The following is a 17,896-nucleotide window of genomic DNA, read 5'->3' on the forward strand; positions in this document are numbered from 1 at the left end:
CAATGCAATCGGTCTCGCATTAGGAAAGTTTGAGCTATTGGTATTGTAAATCACAAATCTTTTATTTATGTGTTGGTTTTGAAAATTGCAAAATGAATAGCTTTGTCATTTACAATGCCATTATTTTTAACTTTCGCAAATGTGACACCTATAACATTTGTAATGCAATATGTGTTGTATTTACGAGACTTAGATGTATTGATATTACAAACAAAAATGTCTTTTAATTTTTTTAATAATTAATACTTGAGGGTGATAGAGTGTGGGCGATAGATAGATAGATAGATAGATAGATAGATAGATAGATAGATAGAGTGATGGCAATAGATAGTGGAGTGTGTGTTGCATTCAGTAGAGTGTAGTTATGTGGAGTGTAATTATGTGGCACTGAGTGGTATTTGGAGTGTATGTGGCATTGAGTGCAGTGTAATTATGTGGCGTGTAAATATATGGCACTGAGTGCAGTGTAATTATGTGGCGTGCAATTATGTGGCACTGAGTGGTATTTGGAGTGTATGTTCCATTGAGTGCTGTGTAAATATGTGGCGTGTAATTATGTGGAACTGAGTGGGATTTGACGTGTGTGTTGCATTTAGTGCAGTGTAATTATGTGGCGTGTAAATATATGGCACTGAGTGGTATTTGAAGTGTATGTTGCATTGAGTGCAGTGTAATCATGTGGCGTGTAATTGTGTGGCACTGAGTGGTATTTTGGAATGTATGTTGCATTGAGTGCAGTGTAATTATGTGGAGTGTAATTATGTGGCACTGAGTGGTATTTGGAGTGTATGTTGCATTGAGTGTAGTGTAATTATGTGGCGTGTAATTATGTGGCACTGAGTGGTATTTGGAGTGTATGTTGCGTTGAGCGCAGTGCAATTATGTAGCATATAAGGTTATATATAGGGTCTCTAAATCTATTGATTTTTTCTTAAAATCATTTCTACCGCAGGTCAAGTCATACCTCAGGGACACAACTGATTTCATTACCAAAAAGGAAGGACAGTCATTTATTGAGGCAACACAAATGATGGTGACCTTAGATGTCGCCTCACTTTACACCCAAATCCCTCAAGATGAGGCGTTGCAGGTGTTAGAACTATACCTTGACTAATGGGATAGACCTCATAAGGTACCCACCTCATTCATTCTATCACTGGCCGAAATCAACTATTTCAAGTTTGAAAATGCGTTTTTTGTCCAAATCAAAGGCATCGCCATGGGCTGCCCCTATGCACCTGAGATGGCGGTACTATATATGGCGCAATATGAAGAAAGATTCATATATAACAATAATCCATTCTCTGGCCATATAAATCAATGGTTAAGATACATTGACGACATCTGGCTCCTGTGGCAGGGGAGCCAGACCGAGCTCGACCAGTTCTACAACTGGCTAAATTCGAGACACATTGATATCAGATTTTCAATGGAATCCAGTAAAAGCAAAATGACTTTCCTTGACATCACAGTAGGCATCCGCGATGATAGCCTAACAACAACTTTAAACAAAAAAGAAACTGACAAACACCATCCTTCATTATAAAAGCTCGCACCCATAGTGCTTGAAAGAAAATCTTCCTTTTGGACAAATGTTGAGAATAAGACGCAACTGCACTGACCTGGCAGATTTTGAGCACCATGCGACACGGTTTTGTGCTGAAATGACGAAAAGGGGTTACCCAAAAAAACTTCTAAATCATTCCAAAAAACGTGCGAGATTCACCCCTAGGGAAAATCTTCTCCAGAAAAAAGAGAAAGGTGAACTAAATAAATTGGTGTGTGTTACAACTTTCGGGTCGCACACTAACCAATTTAAACTTATCATTTTGAATAATTGGCATCTATTGGAAAATTTGGAACACCCGTTGGAAAAACCCATTTTCGCTATGCGCAAAAATACGAGCATCGGCCAACAATTGATAAAAGCAGACAGACAGCTACATCCCCAAACCGAAGAGCGACTTGATAGCACAGTGGAATTTAAAACCTATATGCGGGCACCATAAGTATTGAGGTACTGGGTTTTTCAGAACCGGTACTAATCCGGTAACCCAGCGGTGTCAAGGCAACACCCGAAAACCCCGGATTCCCCTGTCTTGGCAAACAGATGCACAGGATACTTCTTGATGACGTCAAAGACCAAAGTTTATTGGTTGCAACCAGGGACAGAGATCTACGAAGTACAAACGGGTAGTTCGTCAGAGACTGCACACTTAGATAAACGCAGCTCGGTCTTTTATGCCAAAAATTACACCTCTGGCAACATCACAATTTACATCTGGTGCATACAAACTGACCAATAGCAATGTAGCATTTCAAAAAGTAGCAAATGACGACAGGCAAAAACAATCCCCTTTTCCGTTGTCCAGCCCACCAAAAACGATCGCACACATGCTTGGTTTCCTGTTCGATCAGGCCGGACAAACCCATCATAAACCCTTCAACCCAGATCAATGAACAAGTCGTAAAGGAAAGGCAGAAACAGATGGAAAGGAGATAGAGGAGGTGGGAACGGTGTATCATAAACTTGGGCACGTCCTGCCCTTTGATCTCTATCAGGCCAGCTGCTGAACAAGGAACTGGCTCAGCGGGATTCGCCCCAGGCGAGGAGTCAGTTCGGCCAGGTCAATCAGAAGTCAGCTAAGGCGTACATGTCAAGGACTTTCTCGGCCGCAGTCATCGGGCCTATGTTAGGGCAACCACACAAAATGGCTGCCACATACAAAATGGAACCCGGAGGTTCAGACTAAATCCTCAAATGCAGAGTGTTCTCCTATATCGATTCATACGAAAACACTCAAACACATTGCACTCGCCATTTGCGGTCTGTCGAGACCAAAATCGTCAATTTTTTACGATCTTTATAAATCGGGTTCAGAACTATCGAACCCAAATCGGAACTACGGAACCACAGACCCTCCTTTTGCCCTATCATAGGCAATAAACCCAGACCCATTTTAATCTGAATCCGGATCTATATTAATCAGATCATCGATATGCTGCTGTAGCATCATCCTATTACCAAGCATCTTTCTCTGGACAGGTTTCCGTACACACAAAGTAGCACAAAGGCCACAAATAGCAGGGGCACACTGTACACAGAGACAGAACATGAACAGGATTGCTAAGACCATCCCCATGACCATCAGAATCTTCAAACCCCAAGTGGATATCAATCCCCATAACCATCCCATCAAAGACCAATCTCCTTTATCCAGATGGACAGAATCGGAGATTTTGTGCAATTTGGAAATGGCCTGGAAGACTGATGGAGCGTTGCCTGGAATAAACACACAGCAGCTCGATTGAATCAATCTACAAACTCCACCACGATCTGCCAAGATAACGTCCAGGGCAACTCTATTCTGAAGTGTCATAAGTCTATCCGACTGGAGCTCAGCAGTCAAGTTACCAAGGGCACCGGCAGTTTCAACTATAGTGGACTCAACCACTCTTGTAAGCTAACGAATATTCCTACCATTAGCCATAGGTCCCCAGAACAGCAGAAAACCCTTGACGAAATCTCCCAATTCTTGACCTGCAGTGTCTTCTTGGCTAAAGACACCTCTAGCAATTCTCGTCTTGTGGTAATCCGCCGCCGCTGTAAAAGTGGGGGGTAACAGAAAGGAAACAAAACATGTGCCCGAAAAGTCAGGGGGCAACCATGTATAGCCTTTGTCGTAGCAAACAAAGTAGGTACCCTTAGCAGCTAAGAACGCTAGGGAAGACTGAGACGGAAACACATAGGTCTCAGCACAAACGCTCTTCCCTAACTGAGCCTTCGGATTCTTACCATTGCCCTGCAGACAATAGTAGCCTTTATGGGGCACTATCCAAATCGGTGGAGAACTTTTCGCTCGCTGGTTAATACTCAGACTCACTCCATATCCAGTTACGTTCCAACCACTATATGGTTGCCTCTCATCCTTCGGAATAGTCTCTACTGCATTAGTCCCTTTAATCATATCGACTATGCCTCTAGCTATAGGACTATTCTTCGGATTGTCTTTCGGTGAACGTAGGGGGTCAACACTGTGGGCATATATGAACATGGTTCTGTAAGCTCGAATCGAACCATTCAGACTGAAGGGCCAAACTAGATAAGGAACACCCTTATCGGTTGTATGGGGCATCAAACCACAAATCCAGCAGTTCGTTGTATTGATCACTAACTGATGCTGGTGCAAAAGCTGTATGAAAGAATTATTAGAGAATTCCAAACGTCTGACTACTTCATGTTCAGGCAAAGGGTGGAAAGAATGAGAAGAAATAGTAGGTGAAGGTGTAGGTTGCACAGTGGAATTAGACGTCATTTTAAAAACAAATGCTACATAGCCAGCTATGAATATCATGACGCTTAATAGCAAAAATATACATGGTATCAAAAAACATTTCTTCGACATTATTTCGCATATACGTTTTCTAAAAGTCAATGTCTGCACAGGTCTCTCCAGCTCAAAGAAATCCATCCTAAACTAAAGGTGCTGCCCGCGGTGGTTGGTTGATTCTGCTTGAGAGTGCCTCTGCTGAACCCAGGAAGGTTGCCTCGGGCCAACAGAACCCTCGACCTAGTGTCTCAGGCTTACACCCCCAAGACTGGTAGCAACCACGACCCTAGCAGCGAGAACCGGATGGCAGTTCAAGAAAAACAAAAATGAGTAGATCCTTGGTGGAGAGTTAACCTGCAAACAGTAAAAAAAATCAACTTTATTATTCTTTATTTGTCCTTAATTCTCGATCTCAAATTGTATCGGTTTCTTCCAGGTAATTCTTGATCGGTGAACAAGAGATGAGGCTCGGTAGTGTCCAATTGCTCTGCAGGGGGTACTGATGCTTGCAAAAGTCGATCATTCTCCTGTTCTGAGTTAGTTCCAATCAAGCGAGCATCACTGAACGGTACAAACTTTGGGATTGTCTCAGTTTCAGAATCTGCAAGACTCTCCTGGACCCACTTGTCATAAGGCAAAGGCAAAGGTGCCTTTTTGGTATGGGAGCCGTGTATCCAATGACGCCTCCCACGCACTCGCATCGCAGATCTTGTAGATAGCAGGACCTGATAGGGTCCAGTCCAGCGGGGCTGCTGGTTCTTCGTACGCTGGAAGTTTCTGACAAAGACCCACACACCAGGTTTAATAGCGTGGCCTGGATCCTCTGTAGCTTGAGGAAGAGTATCGTATACCTGTTGGCGTAAAACACTAATTTTAGTTGTCAATTCACGCAAATAGTCAAGCAGAACAGGGTATTCGAGGTCACTAAACCTCGTCGGTCTTGGTACGCCCCAAACATTCGCCGGGCGACCAAACACTACCTCATATGAACTCAAACCCATTCTCGAATGCACAGTCATTCGGGTGGACAAAAGTGCTAATGGCAGAGCATCTGGCCATTGTAAACCAGTGCTTTCCTGGATCTTGGCTAATTTTAACTTTAGAGTGCCATTGTAGCACTCGACTAAACCAGCTGATTGGGGATGATTTGCAGCGTGGAATTTCTGCCTAATTCCGAGACCGTCACACACTCTCTTCATAACTTGACCCACAAACTCACTTCCGTTATCACTCCAAATGATTCTCGGCATGCCAAACCTCGGGAAAAACTATTTTATCAAAACTTTTGCTGTGGACTTGGCAGTGTTGTCCTTAAGGGGGTAAGCTTCTACCCATCTAGAAAAAGAGCAAACAACCACTAACACATACTTTAAGTTGTTGCATCTTTCCATATGGATAAAATCTAGCTGCAAAGCCTCGAACGGATACGTAGGAGGAGCAAAATGACCAGCTGGTGTTGGAGTTCCCTTACCAGGATTATGCATCAAACACACCATACAGTTCTTAACTAAATTCTCCGCACATCTGGGAATTCCTATATTCTGCCAAACCGGAGCCAACAACTTGCAAATCCCTTTCACACTAATGTGTGCCATTCCATGTGCCATTGTAACAACTGGAAGCACATACGCGTTAGGCAGCAACCATCTCTGATGTTCGGACAAATCAGTCCAACACCCATTCGAGTCTAACCTACCCTTACTTTCTCTCCATTCATCCAACTATTTCTCTGTGGCCTCACTCTGAATAACCTTCACGCTCTCAATGGTGTCTTCGCACATACTCTTCTCTGGAACCCATCTCGCCGGACCCACAACATACATCCGACTCATCATATTCCTCGCAGTTTCTTTCGCAACTTCATCCGCAAACGCATTACCACGACCAACATCATCTGTAACCTTTTTATGGGCACTGCATTTCACAATTGCTACTTGCAAAGGTAACGTAAGAGATTCAAGAAGTTCATTCACCAGTTGTCCCTGCTGGATTTTCGTCCCATGCGATGTCAAAAATCCACGTTCACGCCACAATCGTCCAAAACTATGGGCCACACCAAACGCATACTGGCTATCTGTATATACATTCACTCGTTTTCCTTTCGCCAACACACATGCTCTCGTAAGTGCAATCAGTTCAGCCGCTTCCGCGGAATTATGTGGGATTCGTGCAGCTTCGACAACTGTATGTAAAGTCGTCACAGCATATGCTGCAGTTGTATCACCATTCGGTAATTTGGAACACGAACCGCCAACCCACAAAGCATCATCACAGCCAGGGAGAGGAGTATCCTTCAGATCTATTCTCCCTTTCGTCTCTTCTTCAGTTCTCAAGAAACAATCGTGTTGCTCTTCGCTATCATCGTCTGTCTCAAGCGAAATTGGCAACAATGTAGCCGGGTTTAGAGTATTGCACCTCTTAATGTGCACATGACTCACTAACAACGTGAGCTCATACCCTGACAACCGAGCACTAGTTAAGTGCTGTGTCTTCGTACCATTCAACAAGGTATCCACTGCATGTGGAACCATAACCACTAACGTATTATCCATAACCAAACCCGCAGACTGTTGAATCGAAACAGCCGCTGCCGCTGTGGCTCTCAAGCAAATCGGCAACGCTCTAGATACAGGATCTAAAGTTGACGAAAAGTACGCACATGGGCGTTGCTTCCTGCCAAACTGCTGAGTCAAAACCGATAATGCACATCCCTCTCTCTCATGGACATACAATGTGAAAGGCTTACTGTAGTCGGGTGTACCCAACACAGGAGCCGAACACAGCGCATTGCGTAATTCAGAAAAGCTCTTTCGACATTCCTCAGTCCAAGGAATAGGATGTGGAGTATCCTTAACTGTAAGAGCTATCAAAGGCTTCGCTAGAAGAGAAAAATTCGGGTTCCACTGTCTACAGTATGACGTAATACCCAAAAACGCACGTACTTCTCTCTGTGTCGTAGGGACACTCATTCTCGCAATAGTCTGAATTCTCTCTGGGGTCAGTTTCCTTCCCTCCTTCGATAAGAGGTGACCTAGGTAGGTAACTTCTTGGCGACAGAATTGTAATTTCGAGAGAGAAACTTTATGATGGCAATCAGATAAATGAGACAACAAGGACACAGTGGCATCCTTACAGATGTCTTCGGTATCGGCAGCGACCAGCAAATCGTCAACATACTGGATAAGGGCTGCACCGTCAGGAAAAACTAACAAGTCAAGTTGAGTCTTCAAAGCTTGACTGTAGATAGATGGACTCTCGCAATTGCCTTGAGGAGCGCGTTTAAAGCGGAAGCTTCGTCCTCCTAAAGAGAATTTAAAAATATCTCTACTCTCTATGGCATTCGGAATGATAAAGAAAGCATTCTTCAAATCTATTACCGAAAACCAAGTAGCAGAAGCAGGAATCAATGTCAGTAATGCAGTAATGTCAGGCACAACAGGAAATTGTGGAACAACAATCTTGTTCACTTCACGGAGATCGATAACAAACCTATACACAGACAAGACAAGGCAAGACCGGACTATTACACACATTACCTCGAGTCTCTTCAACAACACCTTTGTCAATCAGATCATAAATGATCGCCAAAAGTGCACGCTCACCATCACTTGAAATATGATATTGTGGAATGCGCTGTAACTTAGCATTCGCCTTCAACGTCACAACATATGGGGGAATATCTAACAGGCCCACATCATTCGGACCCGTAGCCCACAATGAATCCGGTAACTAAGACAATTCAGGTGGGAGACAATCCTTCGATACATATATTGGAGAGATCACATTCTCACCTAGAGTAAGATGTACTCCTAACGGAGAACAGTACAAAGTCGCATACAATCTCTTCAACAAGTCAAGGCCTAGCAAGTTCTCATTAAAACCTGTAGTCAAAAGAAGGGGTGCTTCAAACCTACGAGGACCAACAGAAAGAGGCAATGGAACGGAAATCGGATTCGTAACGGGGGCGCCATAAAAACCTATAGAAACATTATTAAAGCCAGACAAAGGTGCGCCAGGGAGCTTAGAACGCATAATAGAACTCTTAGTAGCACCAGTGTCTAGCAGAAAAGGCTCTGACACACCTGATGCAATCACTTCCACGTAGGGTCCACTCTGATCTACTGGAATGGAAACAACTCCCTCTCTTTTCCATGGCTGTCCTTGCAATCATTGCCTTGCGCTGCATCGCCTTCAACATAGTAATCATCTACGTAGTACTGTGTAGACCTACCAGACGAATTCTGCTGTTGGTCAAAACTGTTCATTGAATTCTGCGGAGGCGCACGTTCTGTCTGCGACCTCTACCTCTAGGCGCTTGTTGAGCACCTCTACCTCTCACACCAGGAGCACTATTTGCACGTTGCAACAAAACGGGACAACTATTCTTGTAATGGCCCTCTTCTCTACAATACGCACACTGATTAGGCCCATACTGAATACGCTGTTGAGGAGTCTTGTCTCTCTGCGAGTTCCTCGAATACTGTTGAGGCTGCTGATAATCGCGCTGATTATTAACACGGGGTGGATAAGCTTGTTGTAGAAGAACTTTAGTCTTCAATTCCTTAGTCTTCTTATCCGCTTTCTCTAACTCATCCTCACGCCTATTCTCGTAGTACTGAGCCGTAGCAAGAATCTGTGCCAAATAGAAAGGGCCAAGCACTCTCGGAATCCTTCAACTTAGTGCACAACTCAGGAAGAAGATTTTGCACAAATTTATCAACGAATAATCTCTGACCACCCTCGGTTGCCATGTCCTAACCACTATGGTCGACGAACGTTTCCTCGAAACGCGAGAAAAAGTCTGAAACAGACTCATCTTTCTTCTGCTTACAAGCAGACAATTTGTCCCAATTAACACGGACCTCAGGCATCAAAGTCTTCATAAAAGTGATAATTCTACCAGGAAGTTCAGTAATAACATTTTCAGGCTTAGCACCTCCAACTTGTCTATCATTTGCCGCTACAAGATTCACCCACGAGCCACCCAATTCATTATCATGATCCGTATATCGAATGACATTTCAGATGGGCTGTGGAACAACGTTCCCAAACAGCATGTCTATATCCGCCAAATTCATAACGCACGAACTCACAGTTTGCGTAAGTTCTTTATAATATCCTGCCGGATTCTTCCGTGGATCAGGTAAAGTCTGTTTAATTGCTAAAACTTCTGCACGTTTCCATGGAACATGAACCCACACTCGCTGAAAATGTGCAAGAACAGGTGGAGCAGCATTAGGATCAGCAGGTCTCCATACCGGAGGAACCTCTCGCATCGGATACTGACGCGCATGTCTCCTAACCGACGAATCTGGCTCAAACAGCCGTTCAGTAGGAACATCCCTGCGAAGCGACAATAACGTCGACACCGCTTTCTCGATGTCGAGTAAACTCACAATCGTTCCTTTAGCAAACTCGGAACGCAATCGGAACAGTTCCGCAGGAACTCTACCCACTTCGTCCGTCCATTGTTCATGGAGAAAAGCACACATAAGCTCAAAAATATAACGTTGCTTGGTGCTTCCCATTGTTGGAAAAAATCCATGATACCCTCGAGATCGTACTGGGACTTATACGTCACCCATCTTCGCGCCATATGATCCAAAACCACTCGCTCATCTGTATCAGGCAGTTGGCTACGCAACTGACTACGCTCACTAGCAGGAGACATACCCATTTGTCCCAACAAAGGAGTTAGAAAGTTAGAAAAGGCAGCGGTCATCCGCTGTCTAGGAGAAGGAGTAGTCGAAAGGACAAGAGGAGACGAAACAGTAGTAGAAGGATCCATAGTCGGAACAGGCATAGAAACAGTAGTAGCAGGAATAGGCTAAGGTGGCAACCCTTGAGGAGGCTGCGCATAAGGAACAACAGCCAACGAAGGATCTGGCTGTGGAGGAATAACAGGAGGCAAAGCAACAGGCACTTGCACAGCCACAAGCGGTGGCGGTGGTACCGTAGCATTCTGCACATAAGGTGGCGGTGAATTTAACAAATGTGACATTAAAGAGTCTTTCACAAGATCCTTCTCGTCTTTCTGCTCTTTAGCCGGCAATACCGGGTAGCATCGGTCTATCGCTAACTTCTTCACTCTAAGCTTCTGCTCACTTTCTTGCTCTTCTTCATTATCCCTGTATGCAACGACAGCTTGCACCATTGACATACCCTTTCTATTTTTCTTCGCTAACTTAATTTCTTTCTGTTTGGCTTCTTTGCGCCATATGCGGAAAGAGTCAAACATCGCCGGCCGGGCTTTCTTCTTGAACAACTTCACTTCAAGGTTATCTAGGACTTCTGTCTCAAAACTACCATAACGGGGCCACTGTAGGACACCGTCACTCTTCGTGTATTTTACCCAAATCTCATTGTAGCTAATAGGACCTACACCATGTTTCACATACAACTCGTATGTAGGAGTTCCGATCGGAGGAACCGGACACAAATCCTCTAACCGGGAATCCCTCAAAGTACCACAGCTGAACAAATTCCTAAGACTGCTAAAACCAGGCATCTTGCTCACTAGTCTAGCTTCAAACAACAAGGGGGAATCTAAAAACGATAATTTCGTGAATACACGAATCCCTTGGCTTTGGGGCCTGCAGGTACCAAATCAAAGCTATCCACTCAAGGATACAAAACAAACTAAGGACTAGGAGACGCTCCGTTCATACTTAACTGAAATGTCAATGGCGTCACCAGAAGAGTCATCAATCGTCTCGCTCTACAAACGTCTAAGGCTCCAAAACAGGGCGACAGTCAGGGCAGCAGTCCTTCGTAGCCGTCGGAAAGCGGGAAACCTCGCAGCAAAGACTTTCGGACCACGACGACATACAGGGGTCGATGAAGTGGCTGGCCTTCCTCCAGAATTTTCTCACGAACCTCTGGCTTGGACCGGTACCACTGAATTCGCCCCACGTTGGGCGCCAATTGAGGTACTGGGTTTTTCAGAACCGGTACTAATCCAGTAACCCAGCGGTGTCAGGGCAACACCCGAAAACCCCGGATTCCCCTGTCTTGGCAATCAGAGACACGGGATACTTCTTGATGACATCAAAGACCAAAGTTTATTGGTTGCAACAGGGACAGAGATCTACGAAGTACACACGGGTAGTTGGTCAGAGACTGCACACTTAGATAAACGGAGCTCAGTCTTTAATGCCGAAAATTACGCCTCTGGCAACATCACAATTTACATCTGGTGCATACAAACTGACCAATAGCAATGTAGCTTTTCAAAAAGTAGCAAATGACAACAGGCAAAAACAATCCCCTTTTCCGTTGTCCAGCCCACCAAAAACGATCGCACACATGCTTGGTTTCCTGTTCGATCAGGCCGGACAAACCCATCCTAAACCCTTCAACCCAGATCGATGATCAAGTCGTAAAGGAAAGGCAGAAACAGATGGAAAGGAGATAGAGGAGATGGGAACGGTGTATCATAAACTCGGGCCCTTTGATCTCTATCAGGCCAGCTGCTGAACAAGGAACTGGCTCAGCGGGATTCGCCCCAGGCGAGGAGTCAGTTCGGCCAGGTCAATCAGAAGTCAGCTAAGGCGTACGTGTCAAGGACTTTCTCGGCCGCAGTCATCGGGCCTATGTTATGGCAACCACACAAAATGGCTGCCACATACAAAATGGAACCCGGAGGTTCAGACTAAATCCTCAAATGCAGAGTGTTCTCCTATATCGATTCATACGAAAACACTCAAACACATTGCACTCGCCATTTGCGGTCTGTCGAGACCAAAATCGTCCATTTCCGACGATCTTTATAAATTGGGTTCAGAACTATCGAACCCAAATCGGAACTACGGAACCACAGTGTGGCAATTGTGTATCATGTTCAACTACATTGGAAGGTAACGTGTTTGACCATGACGGGGTCAAATGGAAACATGAGATGTTCACAAACTGTAAGACCAAGAATGTGGTCTATGCCGTGGTGTGTCCCTGCAACAGAGTGTACATTGGCAAAACATGTCAACCAATAAATGTACGAATCACGCAACATCGTTCAAGAATCAAGAAAAAAGTAGTATCTGCACCCATGGTTGAACATTTTTTGAATATCAACCATGGGAAAAACGATTTCAAGTGGACAGTACTTACATGGGTAGATCCAAAACATCAATCACCAAATGTTGAGGCTGCACTTTTGCGCAGAGGCGTACCTAATCATGAGATTTAACAGTGTTAATAATGATCTGAATTGTTTGAGTGAAGTAAATAGGATATAATTTCCTCCTACACTTCTAACTTATGAATAAAACCCAATGTCGTCCTCTCAAAATATACAATGTTCAAAATGAATACTACAATTCCCATAATTCATAGCTGTCACATTGAATGCTGCTGACATGCTTGATTGGTCTGATCACACCTTGTGACCGGATTGTTGATTGTTTTACCACAACCGTGCATGCACGTTTTTGCCCCAAGCCGCCGGCGATAGAAATTGACATCGCGTCAAGTTCCATAACGAACGGTAAGACGCTTGCTCTGCATTCCCAGTGCAAAGTCGACTGCTTTCCCGAAAAACAACGAGTCAAGTGAGTGATTCCCTCCTGTTGTTTTTACAGGATACAGTCTCTGGCCAATTGATAGCGATAACTATCTCCCGCCGAACTGACGTCTTTATACAAGTAAGCCAATTTGCCTTCCTTCCGCGGCTTTTAGTGTGTAAGTCAGTGCTTGCCTCCGGTTGTGGTATTAAAACTTCGCTCAACATTACTTTTCAGATACACAAAGAGGAATCGACATTGGGATTTTAACTAACTCGTTCTTCGAGTTTATTTGGATGTACCAACAGACCTAAACATTTAAGGTAAAATCATTAGATCCTGACTTCGCCTACACACTTGGGTGCAGTCCACATTTCTGATTTAGTATACTCAAACGATATTTCACCCTTTCGCAGGTTGATACCTACGCTAATTGACGACATTCTAAAAAGACCAATAAATCCTTGGTCTTGTAAGGTATGCTGCATCCCTTGATGCGTTTTCTTTACAAGTTATTTTGATTGGATAAGAGGACTACTCTCTAAAAATACCCCTCCCCTTTCTCTTTTTATAAACAGTTCCTGTGGATAGGACTCATCCTGCCCTGAAGAGAGCCCTGTGACTAATACAGTGGGACTCGAAACGCGTCAGCATTTAGTTATTCACTACTTGTGCAAATTGTGCCTTCGGCATTCGTCACATTCCTTATGTCAAATAATATCCAACTTTAACAATATTGGAACAGGAATGTTGGGTGGTATTAAATAAGGCTTACCCCCTTGGAAATTAATTTATGGGTCAATCGCAGTTTTTCCTGTACTGTCCTTTGGCAACTATTTTATGATATGTTCATATTGATTTGTTTGTTGAGAGCACATTTATATTGTATGTTTATTTCTTACACATTAATTGTATATATTGTTTTTCTTTTTCAACAATGATGTATGGTAAAATGTGAAGTTGATGATGATCTTTCTCTGGCTTGAAATGTTTAATGTTTTATAATTCAACAAAAAATAAATGACATAAATCAAGTGTCAGGTTGAACTAACAAATGGTGGTTTACCCTTCTGTATGCATTAATTGTTTTTTCAACCAACAGCAGAGGCATAGGTAAAATTCCCCTTTCGCATATAATTATGTGGCACTGAGTGGTATTGTGTGGAGTGTATGTTGTATTCAGTAGAGTGTAATTGTGTGGCGTGTAATTATGTGCACTGAGTGGTATTGTTTGGAGTGTATGTTGCATTGTGTGCAGTGTACTTATGTAGCATATAGTTATGTGGCACTGAGTGGTATTGTGTGGACTGTGTGTTGCATTCAGTAGAGTGTAATCATGTGGTGTTTAATTATGTGGCACTGAGTAGTATTTTGAGTGTATGTTGCATTGAGTGCAGTGTAATTATGTTGCATATAACTATGTGGCACTGAGTGGTATTTAAAGCGTATGTTGCATTTAGTGCTTTGTAATTATGTGGCGTGTAATTATGTGGCACTGAGTGGGATTTGGAGCGTATGTTGCATTGAGTGCAGTGTAATTATGTGGCGTGGAATTATGTGTCACTGAGTGGTATTTGGAGTGTATGTTCCATTGCAGAATGTGTAAGGGTGTTGAGTGTGAGGGTGCAGAGTGTGAGGGTGCAGAGTGTGAGGGTGCAGAGTGTGTGAGGGTGCAGAGTGTGTGAGGGTGCAGAGTGTGTGAAGGTGCAGAGTGTGTGAGGGTGCAGTGTGTGTGAGGGTGCAGTGTGTGTGAGGGTGCAGTGTGTGTGAGGGTGCAGTGCATGTGAGGGTGCAGAGTATGAGGGTGCAGAGTGTGTGAGGGTGGTGTGTGAGGGTGCAGAGTGTGTGAGGGTGCAGTGCGCGAGGGTGCAGTGCGCAAGGGTGCAGTGCGCGAGGGTGCGTGGTGTTTGAGGGTGCAGTGTGTGTGAGGGTGCAGTGTGTGTGAGGGTGCAGAGTGTGGGGGTGCAGAGTGTGTGAGGGTGCAGAGTGTGTGAGGGTGAGTCTCCTGAGAATATAAACTATGGGAAAATGAATATTGGGAAACATTACATACGGGCGGGAGTTTGCATGGCAAGATACAAAATAAAGAAACACAGAAGTAAATACCAGCTATAAAAAATCCATTAAGTTGCGAGAGACGCACAGCAGCTGTGATTTCATGTAAATAAAATAAAATAATAAGTCACTGCGAACACGATGGGTTCAGCGAGACCTAAAAACTGTGTATTCAAGGCTGACAAATACAGCTGATAAAACCAATTTCTTTAATGATGACTTGTGTTACATATTATGCAGAGAATGGACATTTGGTGTGGCCCTAATGGAAAGATTTAGCCATAGCAAACTTAATGGCTGGCATAATCATGTGCCTGGTGTAGGCAGCGCAAGATAATCAACAGAAACAAAAATTATGACTAAGCAATGGTCTTCCCTCCATTCTCACAGAGCATAGAGCATGGCAGCCTGCAGAGTTTGCAGTACCACCCATAATTTGCTCTGCACAATGTGAATTAGTGCACATGGCTCATGGAAATTATAGATTAAATATGCACTCAGTCAGAACTTATTTAAACCGGCCCATGGTTCCTTGTGTGCAGCATAACAGAAATAAAGTTGGGCTCAAATCATCTAGAGATAACAAGGGTTTTGGTGGCCCTCAGTTGTCCATTGTGAATAAGCTCACACAAAATACCCTCCCAATTGGCCACTAATTGGTATATTTGAACTTTCAGGTTCTCTTAAGAAGTTGAGAACTAACAAACAGCCATGATGCAATGACACATTTCCGGACCTCAATACAGTTTGATGCATTGTTTGCAAGGCAGCGGCACGCAAAGTTCAATATTTACCTGCACCCCACTAATCTTGTTAATTAATTAAACAGATACACTTTTCAGAACTTTGATTATCGGGAACGGTCCATTGAGCTGATTCCTCCCAAAAAATAGGCCAGTTCGTGACTTGTGGACTACGCTAAGATATGCAAATAGTTAACAATATAACATGGCTAAAAAGGAGGTGCGCCATATTATAAAGGAAAATGCAGCTCGGCCGAATTCAACAACATTATTATTACCTGGACGGCTCTGTGTGTTTCCAACCAGGGGCACGCTATTACTTTGAAAAATGAGCTTGAGTTCGGGGTTCTGCTGCAAAACTGCCAAAGTCGACCTCCTCACTGTTTCCTCTAGTACATTAACATACCACCACTACGGCCAGGCTGTCGGAAGCATTCCACGTTTTTAATCGGGATGCACGCATGCACAGAAAGGTTAAGAGCAGAGGCACGGCTGCCCACTTCACTGAAAGATCAACCCTTGATCACTCCAGCACTACCGCTTGTAACATAATACGTCTCTGAACAATTTAAAAGAAGAAAGCGGCGCCCGTCGTTTTCCTGGAAGTCCCCAAATATCCATGAAATGTGCTAAAATCTGCCATGAGCACTTCACGGGTGAAGTCTGCAAACGGCAGGTGAATCTCTCTTCTACTGTTCAGCTTGAAGGAATGCAGACACCACAACAAGTGTCATGAAGATAAGAAGCGAAACAGAGAGCAGCTGCACATCTGGGCCGGGGAGGAGAACTGGGAGGGTGGGGGCTGCCCACACATGCGCGGTATTTGTCACTTTCGTGGAGGAGAAGGAGCCCCGGCGCCAAAGCAAAGTGCCGGAGCTGATGTCCCGGGTCCCAGGAGGGGGCCCGGGTGAAGACCAGCTGACAGCACTGTGTGGTTCCCATGCCTAAGGGGAGAGCCCTGCATCGTGCTGGCAGAGGAGCTGGAGTGCTCCTGAAAAGCGCCACAGCCAGCTGCTGCTGAGGAGGAGTTCCCCCCCGCAGACAGGGTGAGTGGGGGATTCTCCATTAGTCTAATGCTTGTGCCGAAGAAGGCACAGAGTACAGATTGATTTCCTGAGCAGACCCACCGTTGCGGGCCACTCCAACGATGGGGTGAGAATTTTTTTATAAGAAATAAGAAAAAGTGAAACTTCATGCTGGCTTGAAGGAAGTGGGAAAAGATATGTGCAGGGCGCGTAACTGTACATGCGCGTACACATGCTGAAATCGCCGACGGGCCTGTGCGTGCCCATCCCTTGTCCCACTTCCAGAGCAAGCCGCTAACAATAGAGGCTTCGCTGGACAGCAGCGCTTTGCGCTGCTTACACCAGCTCGACCTAAAAAGCAAAGATAAATCAAAGTCACAGTGTAGATCTCTGCAGCCGGAGTCCTCTGAAAAAAGCTATGATGTGCATAACCATGAAACAATTAAACAGCCTGATAGGTATCAGTATACTGATATGTGTCCTTCTCGCGCCTTTCAGGAAATATTTGAAAAACACTCAGAGAGAGGAGGACAATCAGAACGCAGATTAGAAGAGTATGTGAAACCAAAAAAGGACTCACAACGCTCGTCTGACATCATAATAAAAAGGAAGAGAAACTTCCAAAACAGAAGACAGAATTCAAGGAGAAGGTGGCAGGAATTGCCCTTAAATATGCCACACATTTTGAGGACACTGCTTCGGGACCAGGAGTGGGTGCAGACTCTGCTGGACAGAGCTGTAGAGGTCACAATAGTTTGCCAGCATTTTTAAGAGTCTCTGGTGGCGAAGACAACTAATGTCCAGCTGGAAACACCAAATCAGAGAGTTAGTTCTACACGTAGATTAATGATTTATACATCCAAATTCAGAATGCTATACCCGGCACTATTAAGGTCCTTTTTTGGGAAATTTTGACACTAACATATAACATTCTCTTGGCTGTAAGGGAGTGGCTCCCTGAGTTTATCACACATGGGAAAGACATTAAAATATCATGATTCTTTGTCCTCATTCCTGAAGGAGTTAAACATGCCTATGCCACTGACTGGGGATCATGCATAATCCCTGGCATTATACTGCAACCATGTAGGCTGTGCTCCAGATTCACCTTATCATGTTATACCAATAAGTTCCAGCGTGCAAGTGCATCCATAATATGCAATTAGGCATGAAGCTAAATGACAAGTAAGAGAAATTCGAACACAACTTGAATATTAAGGCATTATTGAGCCTTGTACCTCACC

The sequence above is a fragment of the Lissotriton vulgaris genome, chromosome 3_1 (assembly GCF_964263255.1).
Source record: "Lissotriton vulgaris chromosome 3_1, aLisVul1.2, whole genome shotgun sequence".
Taxonomy (NCBI): Eukaryota; Metazoa; Chordata; class Amphibia; order Caudata; family Salamandridae; genus Lissotriton; species Lissotriton vulgaris.